This window comes from Entelurus aequoreus, linkage group LG03 (assembly GCF_033978785.1).
Source record: "Entelurus aequoreus isolate RoL-2023_Sb linkage group LG03, RoL_Eaeq_v1.1, whole genome shotgun sequence".
In the NCBI taxonomy this organism is placed as follows: Eukaryota; Metazoa; Chordata; class Actinopteri; order Syngnathiformes; family Syngnathidae; genus Entelurus; species Entelurus aequoreus.
In genome coordinates, this window is record NC_084733.1 from 19,015,122 (window position 1) to 19,026,664 (window position 11,543).

The window sequence follows — 11,543 nt, forward strand, 5'->3', positions numbered from 1 at the left end:
AGTGACCGTTACCCCCCGCCCCCCCCCCGCGGCTCCTCTGGCGACTTCGCGATTTGTCGCCGCCATCAATCTTCTCGCTCCGGCGGCAAACACATTTGGTCGCTGCTTGGTATGCCGCATCCCTCCCTGCAGAAGATGCACGCTCACGTGCAAATCTCACTGCTTCGAGTCAGGAGGATTACGTTTAATGCTGCAGGAATCTCTCTGTGGATGTTCTGAACTCCTGTTTCGAATGCACGTAGCTCTACTCCCCATAGGTAATTAGGGCTGACTCGACAGTGCCTCTGCTGGTTGTAGATCGCCGGCTTACAAGAATCATTTTGAGTCTCTGGATATGTGCTGATTTTCATCGTCCAGATTGCGTCTCTCCCTCGTGCAGCAGCTTCCTGACCTTTATCCTCCTGACGCGTGCACGCTCTCGTCTTCAAGGTGATCTTCGCAGGGATTGTGTCTCTTGTGCAAGGTTCTATTTTTATATTTGTTTGCACATTTCCACACACTCTAATACAGGTGCGTCAGAGTGACGGGGTAATTAGGGGCCCCTGGGCTTTTGCAAAGTTTGAAGATTTTTTTTTTCTGTCATTTAAATATGTAAATGATAAAAACCGGCGTCCTGAATATTTATAGAAAATACATATATTTGTGAATGTTCTATAACAGGGGTGTCAAAGGTACGGCCCGCGGGCCGAAACAGGCCCGCCAACAGGTTTGCTCCGGCCCACGAGATGAGTTTGCCAAGTTAAAAAATGAGCTGAAATTTTTAGATGGATAGTTAATTAAATATAACTGATAATTATAATCATAATTAAATTATCCCCTCAACTCCCCCAAAATGGATTAACTCGCTGGAATAAAAAAGACAATATAACATACATCCATAAACGTGGACGCATGTGGAAAAGTGCAATATATTTATCTGTACAGTAATCTATTTTTTTATTTTTTTATTTATATATATTTATACATATTTATTTATTTTATATATATATTTATATATATTTATTTATTTATATATGCACCTTATTGCTTTTTTATCCTGCACTACCATGAGCTTGTGTAACGAATTTTCGTTCCTATCTGTGCTGTAAAGTTCAAATTTGAATGACAATAAAAAGGAAGTCTAAGTCTAAGGTCTTTATTGTCATTGCACAAGTACAACGAAACTTTGTTTTCAACACCCGTTCAAGATTAGACAAACAAACAGTGTGCAGGGTTACAGAACAGGAACGCTGATGGGTCGCCACAAGGCGCCCCGTAAAAGGTGGGGAAAAAGGTAAAACGCTGGGGAAGGATGAGTAAAATAATACAATCTAGACTGGGCTCCTAAGGGGGCCCAGTCTGGAGTGGGAAAAAACCTCCATAGCAAAGCACACTCTGTAAAAAAAAAATCCTATTTTTATGGTTAATTTACTCTAAATTTCTACTGTGATTTTCTTTTTTTTTTTAAAAATTTTATAAAACTGTAGAATTTAAGACATTATCTGTAAATAAACAATCCACCTGTTATTTCAAGTAATATGCCAGTAATGACAAACTATGTATATTTCTATTTTTTTTTTACAGAAAAATACCAAATTAATTATACAGAGCATTTTCTGTTTTCTTAAATTACTTTCAAATTCATGTAAAATTACAGTAATTATCTTTATATGTAGCTTCTTATATAAAACTCTATGTCCATATTAACAATCTAAAGGTTTTTTTCTGCAGAACTGTTTGCATCGTCACTTTATTAAAGGGGGTTGATCTTAACAATTCAGAAAAAATCTGTAAAATAATGGTATTGTTCTGTGGAACTGCCAGCATTGTCACTTCATTAAAGGTGTTTGATCGTAATAATTTGGAAAAACTCTGTAGAATAAAGGTATTTTTCTGCAGAACTGTTTGCATCGTCACTTTATTAAAGGTGGTTGACCTTAATAATTTAGTAAAAATCTGTAAAATTACGATATTTTTCCGCAAAACGTTTCAAGAAAATTTCTGTAAATATAATGTTTTTGATCATTATTTGGTTTACTTTAATTTTATGGTTTTCGTTTGGCAGCCGTAGCTGCCAGTAGATGACCGTTTTTTTTACAGACATTTTTTTTACAGTGCATATTCATATTACAACATACATCTCCAGATATCTAGCAACAGAGGGAAGGGAGTGCGGGGTCATGGTGGTAGGCCGCAGCTCTCAGGCGCTGACCATCCTTTCATCACCCCTATGGGATTTGCGTCGAGGGCGTTGGGTTGGGGGGGCGGGTGGGGTGTGTATGTGTGGCGTATATTTTTTTGGATGCATGCGTGTGTGTAAGCCTGTAATGTGTCTCTGTTCCGCAGCCTTGATCTTGTGCGGTCGCTAGTCCAAAGTCAACAACAACAGGTGTGTGTCCATGAGAGACAAGAAGGGAGTTTGTTGTGTCTTCGCCGCACTGTCCTTCGGGAGAGTCTCGAAGCCAGGGGAAACAATCCAAGTTAGAATGTTTTGTATGCGAGTGAAAATAACATTTTCTTTTCACTTTAAATTGTCTATGACTGATCCTCAAAAAATCCTGCGGGGCAGACAGTCCGATGTTATCCAGATCACGAGAGTGTCCACAGTTCTTCCCGCATCCTCCAATCATTTGTGGCAGCTTTGGGGTACTTTGAAGACTGCCAGCAACTTCCAATTTGTCGACAAACCACAGCAACGCTTACTCCAATCAACAGATGTCCTGTTGTCATAATTCCGAATAGGTAGATATCTTCACGTCCTCGACAGAAAAGGGTCGCCAGGCACACGGCACTCCTTCTTCTCCCAAGAGTCCGTCGTGTGTCCGGCAACAACCGCTCCGTCACGACAAGCAGGTACCCCCAAACCCAAGATCTTGTCAATTTCGTTGAGGCCAGTTAAATAGTTCCAATGTTTAGATTTGGAGAGCAGTGCAAAAAGAGGCAACAAGAAAGTTAAGACAAGACAAGACAAAGAAGCAATCAGGAGAGATAAGGGAGAGGAAAGGGCAGCGGCCACCCTCCATTAGTGCCAGAGAGGGTGGACATTTTGGAATGAAAGAAACTGCTGTTTCTAAATGTGTCCACTGGATGTCGCCAGAGCAACTATTTGTGTGCCCTACCACACACATGACTTCAGAGGGGGCGGAGCTATGTTAGAATAGGGGCAACACTTCTGTGTTTGGACACTACCTACCTACGTTGCTTTTTAGTGATAGTATACACATTGATAATCTGTGCATTTCGTGTTGTACTTATGACTGGGGACACATTTTCTGGGCGCACATGAATATTCTGGAATAATACTGTATGTCTTACTTGCCAACTTTGAGACCTCCGATTCCGGGAGGTAGGGTGTGGGAGGTGGGGTGGGGCGTGGTCGGGGGTGGGGTGGGGGTGTGGTTGGGGGAAGGGGGCGTGTTTGGGGGCGTGGTTAAGAGGGGAGGAGTATATTTACAGCTAGAATTCACCAACTCGAGTATTTCATATATATATATATATATATATATATATATATATATATATATATATATATATATATATATATATATGAAATACTCGAGTCGCCTCATATATATATATATATATATATATATATATATATATATATATATATATATATATATATATATATATATATATATGAGGCGGCATAGCTCAGTTGGTAGAGTGGCCGTGCCAACAACTTGAGGGTTCCAGGTTCGATCCCCGCTTCCGTCATCCTAGTCACTGCCGTTGTGTCCTTGGGCAAGACACTTTACCCACCTGCTCCCAGTGCCACCCACACTGGTTTAAATGTAACTTAGATATTGGGTTTCACTATGTGAAAGCGCTTTGAGTCACCAGAGAAAAGCGCTATATAAATATAATTCACTTCACTTCACTATATATATATATATGTATGTATATATATATATATATATACATATATATATATATATATATATATATATATATATATATATATATATATATATATATATATATATATATATATATATATATATATATATATATATATATATATATATATATATATATATATATATATATATATGAAATACTTGACTTTCAGTGAATTCTGGCTATATGTATTTATTTTATTATACATATAAATAAAAGAAGTACTTGAATTTCAGTGTGCCGGAGGCTATCCAGTAGATGGCAGTATTGTCCTGTTTAAGAGTGTCACAACATTGCTGTTTACGGCAGACGAACTGCTTTACGGTAGACGAAAACGTGACTGCTCTTGTTGTGTGTTGTTACCGCGCTGGGAGGACGTTAATGAAACTGCCTAACAATAAACCCACATAAGAAACCAAGAACTCGCCCTCGATCATTCTACAGTTATAACGTGATTGGGCAGGCACGCTGTTTATATCGTGGGAAAGCGTACGTGAAAACAGACTGTCGCCGCTGTCCCTACTCAGGTCCGCATGGAGCTGGAGGGGGCGTGGCCTCCAGCTCCGGCTGAATTCCGGGAGTTTATCGGGAGAAAATTTCTTCCGGGAGGTTATCGGGAGAGGCGCTGAATTCCGGGAGTCTCCCGGTAAAACCGGGAGGGTTGGCAAGTATGCTGTATGTGTCGGCTTCTTACTTCACGTGTGATAAATGAAATGAGTCCAAATTCACAAGTTTTGTTGTAGACGGTGCTACATATGTACAGAATAAACCACATGATGTTAGTACATCAGTTGAGGAAAATGAGTAAATTACACTAATTTCATTTTCTGATTTATTACAAATTAACACCAATGGGAGCACTTTAAAACTCTGCAAGACTCAATTCCACCTATTTGACTGATGAACATTATCACATCATTTATTCAGAAAGTATACATAACAACTAAAGAAGATAGAATAAAATGAACTGCAACATGTAAGTGTAAAAAAAACACAAGTTTCTACATTTTCAGAATGTGATTGGTCTAATATTAAACAAAAGAACAATCTGAAATTATCTTTATTTTTAAGTTATCACGCCAGTCCGGCCCGCTTGGGATTAGATGTTCCTCCATGTGGCCCCTGAGCTAAAATGAGTTTGGCACCACTGTTCTATAATTATGTTGACTATATCAATATTGACAACCTCTAACTACCTACATTATTATTATTATCAGAGGTCACTCGAACGAGTATGACGATCCTCCTGGTAGGGGGGTATCCCTTTATGGAGGATGCCTGTGCGCGACTTTGTTTAACGTGGGGAGACTGGTGCACAGACAGTCACCAACACGATCCTTGACAGAATCGGTTCAGGGTCCAGTGGCATGGAGTCCAAGACAACCGGGGACCCTTTTCTGCTGCAGCCTTCTTCCGCCATCGCAGCCGTTGTGGTGGTTCTTACATCTACCATCTTCCGTCTGCTCCGCCGTTGAGGTCTTCACCGTATCCCTGGCTAGGGGGCAGTCAGGTACTAAGCCTTTGCCAAGGGCCACCTGGGGTAACAGTAGTAAAGGGGTTAACCTCCTAGTGCCCCAAGACCCCATAGAGGAGCCTCCACTGCCGGATGCACTTTAACGACATGCCCAGGATAACCTACACCGCCCTATCAAAACATGCGAAATGTGTTTGTAACGTTTGGTGTATGTCTGGACCCCAGGATGCAGAGGCGGCAGGCAAGTGCATTAAAGAAGCCTTTTTTATGATGTAAAACGCAGGTCACACAAAAAAAATGGCAAAATGATTCAGCTCTGTCATGCATCCTGTCTAGTAACAAGGGACAGGTGTGTCTTGGTTGCCGATCAGGTACAGCTGAGAGAGCCAGCGCTCAGACCAGAGGAGTGGTGGTAAATGGAGTGAAACAGGAAGTGCAACACAAATAAGAGCGCATTGCAGGAAATCATACAAAATACAAGAAACTAATAATACTGTATCTGACCTTTCCACCTGGATGGCAGCAAACCTAGCATGGAACACTTTACTCAACACAGACGCCATCAAAGCTCACCTTTAAGCATGCACACCCTGCACCGGCATTTTGGAACGCAGATAAAGTAAATGAAGAAAGGTACAAATATAACAAATCCATCCGGGCGATAGAGCGTTTTCTATTCGGGCTCCAGTACTCTGGATTGTTAGAGATGCTACCTCAGTAGAAGCATTTAAGTCCCATCTTAAAACTCATTTGTATACTCTAGCCTTTAAATAGACCCCCATTTTAGACCAGTTGATCTGCCGTTTCTTTTCTGCTCTGCCCCCCTCTCCTTCGTGGAGGGGGAGGCACAGATTCGGTGACCACAGATGAAGCGCTAGCTGTCCAAAGTTGGGACCCAGGGTGGACCACTCATCTGTGCATCAGTTGGGGACGTCTCTGCGCTGCTGACCTGTCTCCGCTCAAGATTATCCCCTGCTGGCGCTACTATGGACTGGACTCTTACACTATTAACTAGATCCACTATGGACTGGACTTTCACAATATTATGCTGGATCCACTCGATGTCCATTGCACCCCCCCCCCCCAGGGTCCCCACATCTGCGGTCCCCTCCAAGGTTTCTCATTGTCATCCCATTGGGTTGAGTTTTTCCTTGCCCTGATGTGGGATCTGAGCCGACCGAGTATGTCGTTGTGGCTTGTGCAGCCATTTGAGACACTTGTGATTTAGGGCTATATAAGTAAACTTTGATTGATTGATTGATTGATTGATTGATTGATTGATTGTTTGATTGATTGATTGATTGATTGACCGCGACCACTTCCCTGAGGACAGCAGGAACTTCACTCGGTGACAGAAAACACTGTGAGTAATGGCTTCCTGCGCGTCTTGCACCATACTCACGGAGAGGTTGGCTCTGCTAGAGGGCCGTGTCCGCCAGTTAGAGCAGAGTAATGTCGTAACTTTAGATGTTGCGGACACGTCTGCTAGCGTTAGCTGTAGCGAGCTAACTAGCCCAGCTTGTAGCAGTCCTAAGCGGCCTACAAGCTACGGTGTACCGGTTGAGACGCATAATAGATTTAGCTCTTTAGCTAGTCCTACACCCCAGTCTACCGGGCACCACACCTTAGTCATAGGGGACTCCATCACCCGAAACATAAAGCTTAGCAAACCAGCCACAATAAAGTGTATCCCCGGGGCCAGAGCACCTGACATTGAAGCTAATCTTAGGGAGCTAACTCGCAACAGGCCTAGTAAACACGTACGACAGGCTAATCGCACCACTAATTATGCGAATATAGTTGTACACGTTGGCTCCAATGACACTAGAAAGAGACAGTCAGAGATTACAAAGAGAAACATAGCCAGGACTCGTGATCTCGCCAGAAAGATGTCCAGGCATCGAGTAATTGTCTCTGGCCCCCTGCCTGCGAGAGGCAATGATGAGAGATATAGCAGATTAGTCTCGCTTAACAAGTGGCTGTCTAGCTACTGTAGGCAGCAGGGACTAACGTTTATTTATAACTGGCCCTCTTTCTGGGGCAAACCAGGCTTGCTGATGAGAGACGGCCTTCACCCTAACCAGGAAGGCGCCATCATCCTGTTGGATCCACTGTGGACTGGACTTTCACAATGTTATGTCAGACCCACTCGACATCCGTTGCTTTCGGTCTCCCCTAGGGGGGGGGGGGGGGGTTACCCACATATGCGGTCCTCTCCAAGGTTTCTCATAGTCATTCACCGACGTCCCACTGGGGTGAGTTTTTCCTTGCCCGTATGTGGGCTCTGTTCCGAGGATGTCGTTGTGGCTTGTACAGCCCTTTGAGACACTTGTGATTTAGGGCTATATAAATAAACATTGATTGACATTGATTGATTGATTGATTGATTGATCTGTGGCAGCACAGGAGAAAGTTTAAGTTTCACTTTTGCATCTCATTGTACATAACTGCGGTGCATTCAAGGACCCTTGATTGAAGTTAGAAACAGAGGCATCACTAAGTTTTAAAGACACTGGGGAAACTTAAAGCCCAGAAGATGCACAAATAATGACATAATCAAAATAATAATTATAAATAATTCTAATTATTTATATCCTCAAATGATAATTATACATGTATCAACTGATCTATAATTTACACTCTGAAGTACAGGAAAACTTGACATATTTATAATCATATTTAAGTGAATAATGACCAGTGTTAGGAAAAATGGCGTTACTAACGCCGTCACTTTTACTAGTAACGAATAATCTAATTAATTACTATTATGTACGTTACAACACCGGTACCGATGCGTTTGATGTACGTTTGTAACATGGCACGCTACTTTTGCTGTAGTCGTATGTCAACAAAACCGTGTCAGAAGCACAGCAAGTTCAATGCAGGAAGTAACCTTTTGCTAATGAAAGCCACAACCAGCACCACGCTAAAATTAACTTGCTATCATATATGAAGAGGCAACATCACACAGCAAACAACACACACACACACACACACACACACATATACACATTCCTACTGCCACGAGGGAAAAATGAATAACAAATCAATGATTGAAGTGACAAGCTTGCAATCCAACAATACTCTGTTGGTGGACGAGGAGACTACAGCCGTCGAAGCACATTCAATCTCTTTATTAATTATCGCTAACACGATCCAGTAAAAAGATTCAACGGAGCTGCTGTCACTGCCGGCAAACTGCCTCTGCTAAGCTAACAAACACAGCTGAGCAAAAATTCTGCCGTCTGAGCGCACTCTCGCTGTTTGTCACACGCCACTTGGCAACTCGCATGCGCACACATCAACACACACACACACACACACACACACACTGCTCTCATGATACATCTCTCAACTGCATATGACAGGTATTTTTTGACTTTTAAAAAAAACAAACACAATAGTTACTTTACTTATTAATTAATTACATTTATTAAAGAGTAATTCCGTTAGAATTGTGATGACTCTTTTGGGAAAGTAACGAGTAACTATAATAATAAATAACTATATTGATTACTTTTTAAAAGTAATTCGCCGACACTGATAATAACAGGTTATATGATCATTTAAAATCATACTCTGGCCACTTTACCGTATTTTTCGGACTTTAAAGTGCACTTTAAATCTTTTTATTTTCTCAAAACTCGACCGTACGCCTCATAACCAGGTGCGCCTAATGTATGGAATAATTTTGGTTGTGCTTACCGACCTCGATTTGATTTGGTACATGGGGAATGATAAGGGTGACCAGTAGATGGCAGTCACACATAAGAGATACGTGTAGACTGCAATATGATGGCAGTCACACAAGAGATATGTGTGGACTGCAATATGACTCAAGTAAACACCACCAACATTTTATAAGTTCCATTGAAAATATAGAACATTACACACGGCGCTCAAAAATCTATCAAAATGTTTCAGTACAACTTTGGTAAGCTATGAAGCCGCACCGCTTGATGGATTGTACTGTGCTTCAACATACGAGTATTATTATGGTGTGTGTATAAGGTAAGACATATTATCTGCCATTTTGTTTCGCAATATTATGCAAAAGCAACTTGTCTTACCTTGTGGTATATGCTGATCTGTATTTGGGATCTGCATAAGTCCTGAAAATTTGCGTGCCTACGCCTCGACACTGTAGTCGATAAGCTTCTCCTTTTTCTCTATCTTTTTGTTATGTGACATTCATCCTCCACTGTTGCCATTTCTAATATAAAGTAGTGTAAAGTTCTTACTTATATCTGTCAGTAAACTCGCCATGAAAGCGCTAAAACATACCGGTGTGATGAGTTTGCATTATTCACCCAAGGAACTTTAGTTATTAGAGAGTTCCGGTTGGACGTTTTTTCACGTGACACATTTCCGGCGTTGTTGTTGCACTAGTGAGCCACGGATAAGAAGATGCTGCTCCGTTATTGATTGAAGTAGAGTCTGAATGTCATTAAAACAGTTAGCTCCATCTTTTGACACTTCTTTCACTCCCGTCCTTGCACGCTACACCGCTACAACAAACATGACGGGGAGAAGACGCTGCCGAAGGTGAGCCACGTAAATAAGACCGCCCACAAAACGGCGCACCCTGAAGCGACTGTCAGAAAGCGGCTTGAAGATGATCTGTAAAACATAATCCACGCAACATTTGACCAAAGAACCACCATTACATGTTATGTAGACCACAGGGAAGTGTTTTACATATAGAAAAAAAATTAATAATATGACCCCTTTAATGCGCTCTTAAATCCGATGTGCCTTTTGCATGAAAATAGACCTGACTAGACCCGCTCATCGGCAGTGCGCCTTATAATCCGGTGCGCCCTGTGGTCCGGAAAATACAGTATATTTAATTTGTTAGCACTTTTGATTAAAAAAAACAATAATAATAAGTAATTTTTGAAAAACAAAAACATTATTAAGGGTGGTTTTACATGTTTTAAAAAGCTAGTTTTTACTGCATGTAAACATACCAAGTGTGTGTGTATGGGGCAGCAACCTTGGGTTTAGGGTGTGATGGGTGTCCCTTCGGGACTTCTTCTGTATGGGGGCCCAGAATGTGGTGCTAAGGACCTGCTTTATAAAACCTCTTAAGGCCCAAGCTGTTTGTTTACATGCTGTTGTTTATTTCTCCTTGCTATTTGGGCTTATTGGATCCTAATTAGAATAAAAACTAAGAATCATCTTTTGATATGATGTACTTAGTCCATAAGTAACAAACGTGTACTTTACTTTACTCTATTTTTACACTTTTTTTTCCAAATTCCATTGTATGTTATACTCTTCTAACACCACCAGATGGCAGTATATGTGTCCACATAAGCGGCCATAAGACCCCAATTCAGAAGTGTACACAATTTTGGAAATAAGAGCTAAAAGGTGCTGTCCATGCATGTGGCCAACTAAGTCTTTAGAGGAGTGGTTCTTAACCTGGGTTTGATCGAACCCTAGGGGTTCGGTGAGTCGACCTCAGGGGGTCGGCGGGGCCTCGGCCGCGGAGGTCAAGACACACCTGAATCATTGTGTAAATAAAAACCTCTCCCTATTGGCGCATTATGGATACGGCAACAGCAGAAGTCATACTGATTTGCAGGTGTGTAATTTGTTGTGAGTTCATGCACTGTGTTGGTTTTGTTCTTTGAACAAGGTGATGTTCATGCACGGTTCATTTTGTGCACCAGTAAAAAAACATAACTTTGCCTTGAATTTGAAAAAAAAGACATTTTATCTTTCACTAAAGAAGGGTTCGGTGAATGCGCATATGAAACTGGTAGGGGTTCAACAAGGTTAAGAACCACTGCTCTAGAGTTAATAAATAAGCTCAGCTTGTTTTTTTTTGTTTTATGCTCCACAGAAGTAAGCTGACTCTACTCTGAAACATTTGCATTTGCAAATTTCCAGGGTAAAATAAAGGATTTTTATTGGATGGAGCATCATGGGTAATTTCTCCAATAATGCATGAGAGTGGCTAATGACAAATGCTTATTCAGCGTTATAGAAGGTCAGCATGACACTCCTACCTGGGACCGCCTGTGACATTTTTGCATCTTCCTTACCATGCGGCGCTTCAACTCGGGCGCCCCTCCGTCACCGCTAACTAGCTCGCAATTTACTAGCCTTCCCCGGCCCCGACAGGTTGAGGCCGGATGTTGTTTTGGTGGCGTAAGTTATGTCCTGCGAGGTCCTGTTTGGG

At 41.6% G+C, this 11,543-nt stretch overlaps 1 long non-coding RNA gene across 1 annotated transcript in view; it reads right to left on the bottom strand.

Annotated features, from left to right (window-relative positions):
* Positions 1–5,306: 5,306 nt before the first annotated feature.
* The window catches only part of LOC133645589 (uncharacterized), an 8,233-nt gene continuing 1,996 nt past the window's right edge, over positions 5,307–11,543 (bottom strand). Inside the window, exon 3 of the long non-coding RNA XR_009825145.1 lies at positions 5,307–5,414. This is a non-coding gene — a long non-coding RNA (uncharacterized LOC133645589). The remainder of the gene's footprint in view (positions 5,415–11,543) is intronic.